Source organism: Ochotona curzoniae, unplaced genomic scaffold (genome assembly GCF_017591425.1).
Source record: "Ochotona curzoniae isolate NIBS_2020 unplaced genomic scaffold, NIBS_Ocur_1.0 contig_4792, whole genome shotgun sequence".
Classification (NCBI taxonomy): domain Eukaryota; kingdom Metazoa; phylum Chordata; class Mammalia; order Lagomorpha; family Ochotonidae; genus Ochotona; species Ochotona curzoniae.
In genome coordinates, this window is record NW_024466389.1 from 11,423,653 (window position 1) to 11,438,466 (window position 14,814).

Genomic DNA, 14,814 nt, shown 5'->3' on the forward strand with positions numbered 1-14,814 from the left:
TTTACAATGCACATTGTCCATGAACTGATTAAAGACTCCTGGTAGGCACAGAATTTAAAACTTTTGTAGATTTATTCATGTACTTATATGAAAGGCAGAGCTACAGAGACTTAGAGTGAGAACTGCCATGTGCTGGTTCATTACCCTGCCAGAGAGGAACAGCCAGGGATTAGCCAGGCCAAATTAGGCAGCCTCCATCTGGGTTCTGGGGTACTTGTAGTTGGACTATTAGGAGTCAAAGCTGGGAACTGAACCCAGTCCTCACACAGGGTACATGAGCATCTTAAGCGTGAGGCTGGGTGCACCTTTAGCAACCACACTGGGTAGAAACCTCGCACAGGGCTGACCCATTGCCATGTCCAAGGCAGACTGTGCAGAAATGGTCACACCAGGGCGACTGGGCACAATGACGGAGACCGTGGCCCAGCTCCCAGCACACGACAGAGATGGATGTGTTTGTGGTTATCGCTGTGCCAGCACTGTGACCCCCACAACAGCCATATGTACTTGCCATTCCTCATCAGCATCACTGGGATAGCAGGTGCATAAGGCCAAAGTCACAGTCAACTTCATGTTGGTGAGCCCTTATTCCAGAACTCAGCACACACATTAGTGCAAAGAGCACCAGAAACAGATCCATGAGAACTAGGTTAAAAAAAAGTTTCATGAGAAGAAAAAAACCAAAATCCAAACATCCCTTTTAGCCTCCCATAATGGAACAGAAGGAGCTGTGTGTCCTGGACCGTGGAGTAACTTCAGCTGGGAGTGGTGATACCAAATAGCAGCCAAGGTCAGGCTGGCCGCACTGGACCATAGGCAGCCTGCAGGGCCTCCCACACTAGGCCGATGCCCTTCAAGTGTTTCTCCTTCCAGTAACTGGGTGGGTGGGAATGGTGGCCAATGGTCACATGCATGTGGAGACAGTTGAGCGCACATCTGAACAGCTGACCCACTCCACACCTGCTGCACGGCGGGCCTCCCCAGGCCGCTGGCTCCCTCCCCAGAGGCCCCATGACATCTCTGGTCCTGAGAGTCATGCACTTGGCCTCATCTAACCAAGGGCAGCAAAGGAGCTGAGTCAGGGTGGGATGAGGCCCAGTGCTCCTGAGCTCCCAGTCCCTTTCCTGCCTGGCATGTAACTGCTCAGGACAGAGTTTTGGCTTGGAAGACCACCAGGTCCTGGGGACCAGCATTCCCACAGAAACACAAAAAGTCAAAGTTACCACTGAGGGCTGGAGTGATTAAGAGCTGCTCGTGCAGGTGGTATGGGACCCTCCAGGTGGGTCGACGTCCTCACATCCACACTGATCACCCAGCTCACCGTTTCCTGTAAGACTTCAGCCCATTTCTTCCCAAGGAAGCAGCCCTCAGGCTCTTTGTCCTTGTCCTCGTCCTCGGATTTGTACCTGTCGATCAGCAGCCCCCCTGCAGGAAGTAGCCATTATTCCTCTGGCCTAGGACCCTTCCCGTGGTTGTCAGACCCCTCAGGTGGGGAGACCACAGGAGGGAATGAGGCAACAGTCCCATTCCTTTCTATGCTCTCTGGCTTCCCAGCTTCAGGCTGGGCATCCCTTGGGCAGCTGCAGTAGTCACTTGAATGAATACGTGCTTCTCCCAGGATGTGGATTGGCAGGAAGCCGGAATCTGGAGCAGAGCCAGGAGTTGAACCCAGTCCCCGGGACATGGGCTGTAGGCATCCCAGGGAGGCCTCTTACCGCTTTGCCAAGCACCTGCCCCTTCTGCTTCTAGCTCTGTCTAGACCATCCATGGAACAATCTGGGGGAATTGCAAATGACCCAGGGAGAGGAAGATGGTGGCCATGATACCCTGGCCGCAGGAGGCCCTCTGCAGTCTCATCTTTTTCCTGAACAGAGATGAGAAGCAGACAGAAGCAGCATGCCAACTGACACAGCATGTGCCTGGAGTGGCAACTGTTTCATCCTGGACTTACTTCTGTGCCCACAGAGTGAGCATGGCTGCCTGCTGCGAAGGGCTCCATGCTCTGCAGTCACGTGCCATTCCCTGCCAGCAACAACCAGCTGTGTGCAGTGCGGGCAGACTGACGTGTCACCCTCATCTGAGAGCACATGGCGCATTCCTGCTCTCCTGTCTGTGGACCTGTTGCCTTTCCTGGTGTGGACATGGAGGTTGGGCAATGCCGTGTCTCCACAGAACTTCCAGAGGCAACTCCATGGGGACTGTGGCTTGCTTCTGAGCAGCCATGGCACAGCCTTCCCAGCTTCTCAAACCTTTCTCAGGTGTGGATGTGTCACACGGTTTTGTAAAGGACGGCCAGTTCTCTGAAGAGCACACATTTGAGTGTGCTTTGGTTGTTGGGAGCCTCAGGCCATGGGTAGCCTTCAGCCTGGGCCTCAGCTGCATGAGCTTCACAGTAGAGAACTCCTCTTCTCCCCAAACCTTGTCCCAACGCAGTCACTTCCAGGGTCTTGGGCAGGATTTCTGCCCTGAATCCTTTGATGTCAGCACAGAACTCTTAGAACACCATAATGTTCATAGAAAATAAACCTTTTAAAAAATGAAATAAAAAATAACATAAAGAAGGTCATATAACAACGATTTGCTATACGACAAATAAGAAATAAATATTGCTTTATTGTGTTATGATGCATTTACTGTGAATTTGCTGATTTACAGTGTGTAAGTCAAAGGGCTTCAGCGTGTGCAGAGCTGGGCAACCACCATCATCCATTTGAGAGCATCCTTATCACCCCTAAGGGAGCCCTGCACTCACTGGCACTCGGTAGCCATGCGCTCCACGGCCCCTCCCTGCTCTAGTCAACCATTGACTGAACGTCTGTGGCCCGCAGGCCTGCCTTGCAGACAGTTCATAGAAAGGAACCCTACAGTACAAAGAACTCATTTCAACACATTAGAATGTAATTAGAAACTGCATCAACAGATAGGATAAGGTAAGGGAGGGGCTGGATTGCACTGATTACAGAATTTTGACGGGGGTGATAAGAACGGTCTCGGATTGATTCTGTGGAGGAAACACTGGCATAAGCGTTTGTAACTTTGGACTATACAGGGATTTCTTAGATAAGACACCACAAACAAGGAAAGAAAAAATAAATTGAAGACTTTTTTTGATAATATAAAAGTTATTTTTTAACATACACAGAACATGTGCCATACAAATGGTGAATAAAAATCACTACACAGTATAAATTGGCAAATATTTTCTCATTCTGTCCTCAGTTGGGATAGCAGCTCTCTTCCTACTCAAAATAATCTAATGACTGGGTCCAGCACAGTGGCCTAGCAGCTAAAGTCCATATGGACAACTGTTCTAATTCCAGCAGCTCTGCTTCCCATCCAGCTCCCTGCTTATGGCTGGGAAAGCACTTGAGGACGGCCCAGGGCCTTGGGACCCTGCACCTGCTGAGAGACATGGAAGAGGCTCCTGGCTCCTGGCTTCAGATTGGCTCAGATAGACTCAGCTCTGGCCATCACATCCGCTTGGGGAGTGAATCAGTGGATGGAGGATCTACCTCTCTGTCTTTCCTCTCTGTATATCTGACTTTCCAATAAAAAAATAAATCTTCAAGTAATAATAATAATCTGATGATAGCACCTAGAGCCTGCTTTATACGAGATGCCAAATTAAATATTTGCTGGTGGGATTATTTCTAATTTATATTTATGAGGCTGAGTGAAGAATTTACTGATTCTAATATAATAGGGGAACAGCAGTATAAGCTTATTACATTATCTTTTCACTGCTTGTATCAATAGGATACAAACAATAACTGGACACTTTTTAGTGGCAGAAAATCACAAACCACTAATCTTGGCAGTATTTTTGGGGTTTATAATTACATTGGGTTGTGAGTGGTGCAGTATAGTCACAAATAATACACCCCAAAACGAACAACCACACCATATTGTAACAATTCACTAAATGTGCTCAGAACACTTTCTGAATATGAAAACTGTCTGGTTTTCTTTCTTCTTCTTCTTTTTTTTTAAGAGTAATTTTATCTTTATTGGACAGGTAGATTTCCAGAGAGAAGGAGAGACAGAAAGATCTGTCTTCTGGTTCACTCTCCAAATGGCTGCAATGGCCAGAGCTGAGCAGACCCGAAGCCAGGAGCTAGGAGCCTCCTCCAAGTCTCTCACATGGGTGTAGTGTCTCAAGACTTTGGGCCATCCTCCACTGCTATACCAGGCCACAAGCAGGGGGATGGAAGGGAAGTGGAGCTGCTGGGATATGAACCGGCATCCACAGGGGATCCCAGTACATGCAAGGTGAGGATTTAGCCACCAAGACATCACACCAGAACCGTCACTGTTCTTTTACCCTATTATCCAGGAAGGTGTTTGCCTGCTGTTACGGGTTTGATACATGTTCAGTGAGAGCACAGACTATGAGAGAGGTGAGAAGAGATGGAACTTGTAAACAGAGTCAGGTACAACAGCAATCTATGTGAAAGAATATGGTTAAAGCCTTCTGCACCTGCGTGGTCCTCCTCCTTCTGTTCCCGTGCAGAGGACAGTGGGCCTGTGGGGATGTAAGGGTGTAGGCATGCACAGACCTGGGGATGTAGCAGGCAAGCACATGCAGGGACCTGGGGGCTCACACCCAGGCGGGTGAAGCAAGCCTGGGGATTTTTCCATGTCCTTGACCCTAAGCAGGCTGGATGGAGAGGAGAGGAGAGACCTAGGTTAGTATGCTGGCCTGGAGTGCTAGTGCACTAGGCTTAGGGAATTTTGATTTGGCCTGGGTCTTGAATGTGTAGAGGGGTAGGGTCCTGGGCATCACATGTGCCAGGAGCTTGGGACCCTAGTGGGTGGACAGAGCTCCAAGCCAGAACATCACCCCACTGTAAGATTGAACTTGGGAAGGCTGGTCCGGGAACCCAAGTACTCCCGGGTACAGACTGTGGATTGATCAGGGGAAAGGGGCAAGGATTTGTGTTGGCTGGGCTATAACACCCAATGGTAAGAACTGGAATGGGTGTGGGGTGGTTGGGAAGGGCCACAGTTCCTGCCAACACAGGAAGTGGACTACATCAGTCTGGGACAAGGACTGGTGTGCATGAGATTGTAACAGGGAGACGTGACAGAGAAGCTTGGGGAACTCCTTTGTCAAGATGCAGTCCCTGAAGCTGAGTGTAAGAACCAAGGCAAAGAGCAGCCCAGACCATGCCAGGTTACACTACCTGCCAGCATTCATGTGACTCTGTCAGGGAGCAGGCCATACTAGGCCGGTTCATGGCACCTACCCACAGAGCTGAGAATCAGGATGATGTGTAAGATGGGCTGGGTTTGGCCATGGCACCAGCCAGTTCACATTAAGGCTGGGACTGGAAGCAGGCTGGGCAGGGTTGGGTGGCAGCACCAGCCAGCATGAGCTGGCACCGGGAGCAGACCAAGCTCTGTTAGGTTACAGCAACGGCAGGCATATGTCGAGATGAGATGGATCATGCCAGACTGGGTCGCAGCACCAACCAGCACACGCAAGAGCCGGGTGGTGGTGGTGGTGGGGAGCAGGATGTAAGCCCTTTTGGGGGACTACGGGGAACTCCCCTATGGGACACCACTGCCATTGGTGGGCGTGAGAGCTGGGACTAGAGGCAGGCCAGGCTGGGCAGGGCCACAACCCTTGTTGGCCTGCATGTTACCTGGGTTAAGGGGAGAGCCAGACTGGGCTAATCAACTTTATCCACTCTACTACAGGCATGAGCTGAAGTGATGGCAGGCTGGTCTGGCTTTGCCAATCATCATCTGGCAAGTGCTGGAACGGAGGGGCAAATCCTGCCAAGCTAGACTGCGTTAACTGCCAATAGAGTGCAAGATCTAGGGTAGAGAGTGAGCCCAGTAGGGAAACTGTGAGTACCTCTCTAATGGGTTACATCTCCCACTGGTCAGCATGAGACTCAGGACTAGGGCTGGGCCTGGCATAGATAGGTGATGGTATCCGCTGGCGTGAGTGTGGGCTGGACAGTGGGGTCGGTTGGATTGTTCTAATCTTCAATGCCCATTGACATGTATGAGAGCTGAATTCGATGTTGGTCAGACTGGACCAGTCTGCTGCACATACTAACAACATAGGCACCAGGGTTAGGGGTGGGCCTGGTGAAGCTTATTAGGGGTCACTCTGACTAGGCTGCAGCTCCTGCTGGTGTACGTGAGGGCCGAGTGTGTGGTGGGAAATGGATGTCCTGGACCACAGCATCCATTGTTTTATGTAAGAGATGGGGTTGGAGACAGAATTGACCCAGCAACTGCAACTATCAGTGTGTGCATGGCCTGATATAGATGATGAGCTGAGTTAGACCCCGTACTGGCAGCCTCTCACAAGAGTCAGGTCTGCAATCACCTCAGATGAGGTTTCTTTGGGGATCCCCCCAATTGAACTGCTGCACTCAGAACTCCAACCATGGAGAGAATTGCAGGATCTGTTGTTGTCTGACCATGGAGTGTATGTGTCAGAACTGGATCTCCTTAGTGGCTTAGATGGAACAGTGGACAGCATACCTAGATGAGCTTGGAGGATATGGCAGTCCATCGGAGTCTGCAGAGGACATCTGGTTCCAATGCACAGGAAGGAGAGCAGAACAAATGGCCAATGACCACAGCCAAGTGTTGACAGCAAGTATCTGGCAAATGGAGACTCTAAGGTGGACTATGTCAACCAATGGGCCTTAGAAGGATTTCCTCATCCTTGAAGCAGGGGGGTCAACAGCATTTCAGAGCACTAGAGAGCACCTGAGTAGAGCCCCCAGAGCATGCCCATGTCAGGGACCCTGGACTGACATGGGTGGCCATTCCCCATCCCTGGGTACTGAGGCAGTTGGAAGGCTGAGTGTGGCTTCCTTCCCTATCTCCCTCCGCATTTCTTCCAATCACAGGAAGAAGAAAAAGAAAATTTGGAAGCAATGTCTCATTTTCCCCTAATCCTCAACCTTTCCCATTCTGATTAACCATGTAAACATCATCAAATACGAAAGAATGTTGTTAAAGGAATCAGCTGTATGTGGTGTACAAGATGCTGACATGCATACTCAGCTGCTAACAAAGCAAACGATGAAATTGGAAGCATGTGCACATATGCATATGTGTATGTTAAATAAAAGTATCCAGTGATAATTTAGATTAAAGAATGTTAAAGAAGGCTGCTTCTGTTGTTTGGGGAACTCACACCAGTGGCTGGAGCTGAGCAGGCCTAGAAACAAACACATGTTTTTGGGTTACGTGCAGACTAGTGGAGTGGGGGAGGGTAGGGCTTCAGACTGGCATATTGGTGTGAAGAACCACCTGCAAAGTGCAAGAACCAGGGTTGGGAGTCAGCCTAGTAGAGGAATGGTGGGCACCTTTCTGATGGGCTGCAGCTCCCACCAGGACTGGGAATGAACTAGTTGGACAGGCGGTGGCACCTGCTGGCATGGGTGTGGGCTGGAGAGAATATCTAGCACCACAGTAGAGGACGGAGTACAGAACTCTCCCTGCTAAGCTTTGACCACAAGCGTGCAAGCAAGCGGAGACTCTAAGAGACTATGTTAGTCAGTGAACTTTGGAAGGAGTTCCTTAACCTTAGAAGAATGAAATCAACACCTCAGAATGATCAAAACCACTTAAGCATTTAGGAAGATGAAAAAAAAAAAAAAACCCTCACGCTAATTCTAATTCTTTTTACTTAACGCACTGCCCAAGGCTGAATATTATATCTTCATCGGAATTGTTTGTGTAATTCTGAGTAAGAACGATTTTCTTTGACATCAAAGCACTTTTTAAACAATAATTACCCTTCTCTGATAAGCTTCCGTAAGTTGTCGAGGTATAGTTACTGAGTATAACCCGGGCAAAGGTGACTGAGTTCAATGTTTCTCAGAGGAAGCGGAAGTACTTTGCCTGTGTGGTAGGCAGGCAGCTGGTTAGGACAGCAGAGCTGGGGACCCCAAGATTTCATGCTTTGGCAAAACGGCCGCTCACATTCTTGTGAAGTTCTGTGTTGAAGCAGCCGAGTGCGTTGGAGGGCAAGGGAGCTATTCACAAGCCTGGAACACTGGGTTTGTGACTAACCTTGCAACACCCAGCGACAGACTGAGTTCAGTGCTACCTCGCCTTTGTGCCTCCCTCTGGTGACAAACAACCAGAAGAGCGTGTCCCTGCCTCGGCACTAGCTTTTCTTCATGCCCTCCTTGAGTCACAGATAACAGACCAAAACTCTGTGTTAATGTCTTCTCCTTTACTTTTTTAGTTTTGCTAACATAAGAAAAACTATTCTAAGAACTGCTACTTTCACATAAGATAAGGATTAATGAAAGCTTTGTATGACACCCGAGTTCTTTTGGGATACAAAAGGCTCTGTATTCTTAAACAAAGTGCATCACCCTGAACGTATGGATGATGGCTACAGTGTAGATTGATAAAATCAGTTCTCCGTTAAGATCGTCGCGTTGTCTCTTTGATTAATCCCAACACTGTGTTCTTGAACAAACTAAGTATTAACAGAGCTAAGATTAATTTTAGGAGGGTCAATGTTGTGGCAACACCGGCATCCTTATGGGTTCTGGTTCTTGTTCCACCTGTTCCATTTCTGATCCAGCTCTCCGCTAATGTGCCTGGAAAAAAACAGCAGGCAAAGTACTTGGTCCCTGCGCTCAGCCAGGAGAGCTGAACGAAACTCCTGGCTCCTGGCTCTGGGCTGGCCCAGTCCTGGCCATTGGTGCCAGCTATGCAACGAGCCAACTGATGAAGATTCTTTCTCTCTCAGTCTGTCTCTTTCTCTGCAATTTTTCCTTTCACATAAACTAAAAAAAAAAAAAAAAAAAAACCTTTTAAAATAACATGAAAGAAGACCTGGAAACTTAAAAGCTTTTCATTTATTTTTAAAATTTAAATTTTTTTTTTAAATTTTTATTGGAAAAGCCGATATACGCAGAGAAAGATCTTCCATCCACTCATTCACTCCCCAAGTGACTACAAACATCAGAACTGATCTGAGCTGAAGCCAGGAGCCAGGAGCTTCTTTGGGTCTCCCATGTGGGTACAGGATCCCATGGCCTTGGACCATCCTCTACTGTTTTCCCAGGCTACAAGCAGGAAGCTGGATGGGGGGTGGACCAACCAGGATATGAACTGGCATCCATACAACATGAAGATTTAGCTACTAGGCTACAGCACCAGGCCTGAATTAAAAGGTTTTTAAATGTGTCTTTTAAATCATAGGTCCAAAAGCTTAAAAAAAAAATAGTTCACAAAATTCATCTATGCTTTAAAAAATGCTGTATGCAGTAAAAAAATAATTAAATGTCCCTGTTAATTATTAAAGTGTTATTGAATTTAGATCATGGTGTTTTATAGCCTTTGTCATCTACAATCCTTGAAAAATACAATAAAATAGTCAAAATTATGTATAAATAAAAATTTGTGACAAAATATCAATGGAGTAACCAAAAATTTTGAAACTCTGAAAGAAAGAGCAGATTTTTCATAAAACTATTAATAAAGATCAAGCAAGATTTTTAAAAACTGACCAATCACCCCGAGCATGTTTGTGTGTTTATGGTACTTTTATTTAAAATGCTGTTGGTTTTGTATTTAAATGAGTCCTCTTCCGGTTCAAGAAAAGATGCTAAGTCCTAGGAAAACACAACGTTGGGTCTCCTCTAACTGCTCCAGTGTGAGCCAGCTGAGGAGTGGATAAACCACATGGAGTATAGATTCATCCAGGGCAATACTCCACGGCCAGGGAGCAATGCAGGCTGGGACATCTGCAGCGTGGAAGAACCTAGAAGAACCCAAGTGGATGAGGCGGGCCCTTCAGACTGCAGGATTCCATTTCTGTGAACTGTCTGCAAGGCAAGCTGCGGGCCACAGACGTTCAGTCAATGGTTGACTAGAGCAGGGAGGGGCCGTGGAGCGCATGGCGACCGAGTGCCAGTGAGTGCAGGGCTCCCTTAGGGGTGATAGGATGCTCTCAAATCAATGGTGGTGGTTGCCCAGCTCTGCACACGCTGAAGCCCTTTGACTTACACACTGTAAATCAGCAAATTCACAGTACAAGAATCAGAGCACAATAAAGTAATAGTGTTTCCTAACTGTTTTTAAACAAATATTTGCGATATGATCTCCTTTATGTTATTTTGTATTTTCATTTCTTTTTGATGATGTTTACACGGTTGAGAAGGATGCATGCCCATGTGGACCACTAATTAGGGTGTGAAAGAATGAGGAGTGGGGGAAAGTGGATGAAACCACTATATCCCATTTTTTTTCCTTCCCTGACTGGGGGTAGCAGGGAGAGAAGGAGAGAAACTACATCAGCATCCTAACCATATCAGTACCCAGGGATGGGGAATAACCTCCAAATGTTCCCGATGTGGAGCGTGCTCCGAGGATACTGCTCAAGTGGCTTCAATAATTCTGAAATGTTGTTGATTTTGTTGTTCCAAGAATGAGGAAATCCTTCCAAGGTCCGCTGGCTGACAAAGTCCACCTTAGAGTCTCCACTCGCCCCGATACTTGCTGTCAATGCTTAACAGGGAAAGCTGTCCAGTTTGTTCTGCTCCCCGTGGTACTAGATGTCCTCTGCAAGCCTCTGTGGACTAGTTGTCATGTCACCCATATGCATCTGGACATGCCATCCATAGCATTATCTTCAGCAATGGAAGAGGCCTGGTTCTGACACATGCTCTCTGCAGTCAGATCCTGTAATTTTCCCTGGTGTTCGAGTTCTGAACACAGTGGTTCAGTTGAGGAGGTCCTCAAAGAACCCTTCTTTGAGGTGACCCCAGTCTTGACTCCCTTGTGTACTAAACTAGCCAGGCTGTACAGGGTCTAACTCTGTCACCCACAGGAGCGTACACACACACACACACACACACACACACACACACACTGGTGGGTGCAGTTACTGGGTCGGTTCTGTCTCCAGCCTTGGCTGTTACACAAACCAATGGATGCTGCACCCCAGCCAGAATTTGTCTAAAAAATATTTGACTCTCATGAACACCAGCAAGAGCTGCAGCCCAGTCAGTGTGCCTCCAAATAATTCCCACCAAGCCCACTGGGCTCCTGGGAACCACTGGTTCCATGATGGTGTGTGTGGTGAATGGTCCAGTCTGTCCTGCACCCCATTCAGCTTTCATATGCACCAATGGGTGCTGCAGCCTAAATCAACCCAACCAACCCCACCATATAGCCCACACTTATGCCAGCAGATGCCAGGGTAGGCGGGAGAGTGCAGCAGTGGCGTTCCATGTTAGCTATTTGAGTCCCCACAGCTCTACTTCCAGTCCAGCTTATGTCCTAGGAAGGCAACATAGGTTGGCTCATTGCTTAAACCTTCATCCATGTGGCCGACTGTGAGGAAGTCCCTGGCTCCTGGCTTCAGGTATGACCAGCTCAAGCCATTGCGTTCATACAGAGAGTGAACCAGCAGATGGAAGGCCTTCCCCTCTCTGTGTCTCTCCTTCTCTCTGTAATTCTGTATTTTAAATAATTCTTTAAAAAACAAAGTCTTTTAAACACGAAGAGGCCATACACTTAGGTGAACCATATTCAGGGATGGAGTGGGCAGGGAAGCACAAGATGGGAAAGCAATGTGACTGCCCTCTGTCCTGTGTCCACAGAAAGAGACAGAGAGCCTCGCCAGGCTGCCAGAGCACACAGGAGCCCGAGAAGGACAGTGGTCTGCTTCCATACCAGTCCAGGTGCCCAGTCAGGGAGGCACACCTCGGGTAGGGGTCACCTGATTGATAGACAGGCAGGTGGGATTTCCATAGACTAGGGAGGTGTGGCTACCCAGCTTGTGATCCCAAGCTAGCTGCATAGCTGCCCCTGCATTCACTCCTCAGAGATTTCTGATCCTTGATCTTGAGGGCTGCCTCAGGGCACAGACCCATCACATCCTCTGCAGTTACTTCCTGCTGATCAGGGACATACGACTTGTCCATCCTGGCTTCAGAAATGTTTCTGTCATGTCTCTGTCTCAGGTCTCTGAAATGACAAAGCACTTCTGCTCGGTGCCAATGGCTTTGTCCCCACTTCATGCTCAGTGCTCTGAGACGCTGTTGGTGTCTGAGGTCTTTGGAGGGTTCAGAGGAGCAGGCTGGCTTACCTTTCATGTGCACCTGACCATGTTCTTCACCTTGGCACAGGGGTCAGTAACTGAGGTGGGCCCATGATGTGCCGTGTGGGCTGAGGCCAGACCACATACCCACCTCTCTGCTCCCTGATGTGTGGTCCTGATGTGTTTGAGGCTAACATGAACTGGAAGCACAGGCTGTTTCCTGACGTTACAGGTGATTAGTGTACCCTGCTCCTGTAGCAGGTGCAGTGGTCTGAGCCAGGGAACCCTGGAGTGCTGGCTCTTCCACACCCCTGCTGGCATGTACCTGCCTTTATGTGACTGAGCGCAGCCAAGGGAGCTGAGACAGGGCAGAGCTGAGACCCTCTGAGCCTCTAGCCCATGTTCTCTTTCCTGGCTGCCAGGTGAGTGCTCAGGACTGAAGAGGCAGAACCTGCAAGGCCACATGGCCTTGGGAAGGCCATTCTTCATAGCAGATTCAAAAAAAGAAGGAGGAGGAGGAGGAGGAGGAGGAAGCAGCGCACTGGCCACACTGCAGGTGTTGAGGTGGTATTCGCAGTGATTGCCTTGCCCTCTACAAGCAACTAAACATCTCACCCACAGGGAAACGAACAACTCAAACATCACTAAGCAATTCAGACTATTTCTTCACAAAGAAGTGAGCCCAGGCTTTATTTCATCTTGTCCTCATGTTTGTATTTGTCAGTCAGCAATTCACTTGAAAGAAAATGCCATCAGACCACCTGCCCTAGACCTTCCCTTAGGCTGACATACCCCCTCAGGCAGGGAGACCCCAGGAAAAAAAAATAACAGGCAGCAGCCCCACCTCTTTCCAGGCTCTCTGGCCCAGGAAACCCACCCAAGCGGTTGTAGGCATAGGACCTCAATCCAAAGTGCCTGAGACAGGGGAACAACTCCTTCTCTCCCATCCTGGTGTTGGCGCTATACATGTGCTGTGGGTACGGACACCAGCTGCATGGGTATCTTCAAAAGCCCTGTTCACTGAGGAATACTCCAACCATGCCACAGGGATGGGCACCCCAGGGCTAGGTGTTACACCAAGACCCCCAGAAGGCCTTGGAACCAGAGAAAAACACCCTTGCACTTCCACGTGTTTAGAGCAAGGTGCAAGGAGCAGGATCATCAAGGAAAGAGGCCATCAGTGTGCCCCAGGGAGCTGTCTCCATGCCCAGCCTGCACCCCAAGGGGGACACATCCTGGCTCCCTGGGGGAGCAAGAAGTGAGGGAGAGCCTGTACACTGGGGCTCCTGGGAACCACAGGGAAAGGCTTCCTGGGGAACAGCCCCCTTGGGGAGCCCTAAACACTTCTCCCAGGGACTCAACACTATCCCAGGCTGACAGTAAAGCCAGGATGAGGGAGGAGCCAGTGCACAGCCAGCACAGAGGGAGGAGCTGCCTGGGTGAGGCTGAGGAGCTGAGATGTCTCCCAGTACTCACCCAGCAGCCACTCAGAGGGTCTGAAACAGCACAGAGCACTAGGGGCCCTCATATCAGGACCCAGGTTAAGCACAGCCATGGAGCGCTGACCCTCACCTGGTACACGGTGGGCTGGATCCAGCCATTCTTCTTGCACAGGGTGCAGATCTCAGCCACCTGCCAGGCTGGAGATGCCCAGCTCCACAAACTTGCCCTGTGGGGAGAGCCTTGCTCAGCACTAATGTAGGACAGGAAGTCAGATAGGGTGAGCCTCAACTGGCTTGGGGACTGTCTTACTGTCCCTGCTGCCCAATATTATCAGGATGATGTGAAGCCGAGTTGGCCTCTAAGGGCTGGGCCACTCTACCCTCCTCGTGCAATCAGCACAGGCACACAGAGTCTCTTCTATGGAGGTGCTGCGGTCAGGCAAGTGCAGGTAGAAGGTGTCCACCCGAGGACACTGCACCTGCTTCAGCAATGTCTCCAGCTGAGTCCTCACACTCTTATGCTTCGGTGTCCGTCCATCCAGGGGATGTGCCTTGGTGGCAATTTTTGAGATCAGGCGCGTTCAGGGTAGTATGACCATAGACACTTGGTGGCAATTTTCACTAAGAGGCAACAGACATGGAGGTCAGGCCAATTGGTCACACACTGCATTGTGTCCAGTGGAACACTGAAGACACACAGCTGATTGCTCATCTCAGGAACCTGGAGCTGTACCAACCGCTTAGGGGTCCCACTGATCTAATTTTTATTTGTTTACTTGGGCTTCTGATTACTTATCTATGAAACCATCATCTGATTTGGCCACGGGGCTTGGTTGCAAGGAGCCCTCAGCACTGTGACAGCTGTGGGGGTACCTGAGCCAGGTGACACGCAATGCTAGGGACTCCAGCCATGGCAGTGCTGCCACGGGGTGAGTGAGTCCTGGGCTTTCAAAGTCCCGAGAGATTTCTACCCTCATGGTAAGTACACCATGAGAGAATTTCAGAAACTTGATTAGGTCCTTGGTTCTGTCCTGCCACCTCCATCTTACAGCAGGAGGAGTCTAGTGGGTGTTTGGCTTCAGGACTTGAATAAAAGGAGCCCTCAGTAGTGTGGTGGCTGTTGGGGGTATGTCAGCCGGGTTGGACCTAATGCTTGGGACTCTGGCCCTGGCCACCAGTGCCACACTGTGAGCAAATCCTTGGTTTTGGGCAGTCGGCATGCCAAGTGGCACCAGGCTCTGCCTGCTGGCTGCCCAGCAGTAACCTCTAGGGCTTTTGGGATATGAAATTGCTCCCTGGGACATCCATGGATAAGGCCAGAATGCTACATCT

The 14,814-nt window shown here is 49.4% G+C and overlaps 1 pseudogene; it reads right to left on the bottom strand.

The window, feature by feature from the left end:
- Positions 1–11,254: 11,254 nt before the first annotated feature.
- Positions 11,255–14,048, bottom strand: LOC121161319 (annotated as a pseudogene).
- Positions 14,049–14,814: the final 766 nt, after the last annotated feature.